Here is a 742-nt window from a genome sequence, read left to right as displayed (position 1 = left end):
ATCAGCTTCACAGATTTTGTCTGGCACTAATACTGTGTTGCACCAGTACTGTAAATACAGACCCCACCGCCTCGTTCTTTTCCAGTCCTCAACTTGTCTCTATCCAAATGGACTGGTGTGCCAAATCCATCAATGGAAAGGCCGTTGTCACCCACTCCGCTATCAAAACAGGTATCTCTGTGAAAACAAGAATAGTCGCGTTCCTAAATTCAACCAGGCAGTTACATTTAAGTCATTTAGCAGACGCTCTTATCCAGAGCGACTTACAAATTGGAAAGTTCATACATATTCATCCTGGTCCCCCCGTGGGAATTGAACCCACAACCCTGGCGTTGCAAGCGCCATGCTCTACCAACTGAGCCACACGGGACCTAGCATCATATTTCACATTTGCTTGCAACTCGTCCTGCTTGTGACGGTGTGAGCGAACATTTCCCAGGATTACAGCAGGCAGTGGAGACCTTTTGGTAAGGCTTAAAGGTTCCGCACAGTCATCCTATTTCCCAAGTAAAGATTGCCTTTGAATTACCAAAACATCACCCATAATATTTGTACAATATTAAAATGCTCAGAATTGAATATATTGTACCTTTTGTCTCATCTCTAACTATCAGGAAGGGAAGTTTATATTCATGAGATTTCCTCGACTGACAGCTCTTTGAAACATCCTTGCCAGGTAACAAGGTAAACAATGGGCCACATGTCATTCCGAGCCTAAATAGCGTGCCTCAACACATTTTCT

The 742-nt window shown here is 43.7% G+C and overlaps 1 non-coding gene across 1 annotated transcript; it reads right to left on the bottom strand.

Moving 5' to 3' along the window:
- Positions 1 to 295: 295 nt before the first annotated feature.
- On the bottom strand, positions 296 to 372 carry trnaa-ugc (transfer RNA alanine (anticodon UGC)). The gene has a single exon. It is a non-coding gene; the product is annotated as a tRNA-Ala (tRNA).
- Positions 373 to 742: the final 370 nt, after the last annotated feature.

The sequence above is a fragment of the Salvelinus alpinus genome, chromosome 3 (genome assembly GCF_045679555.1).
Source record: "Salvelinus alpinus chromosome 3, SLU_Salpinus.1, whole genome shotgun sequence".
Lineage (NCBI taxonomy): Eukaryota > Metazoa > Chordata > Actinopteri > Salmoniformes > Salmonidae > Salvelinus > Salvelinus alpinus.
This window is presented reverse-complemented; position numbering and strand designations above follow the sequence as displayed.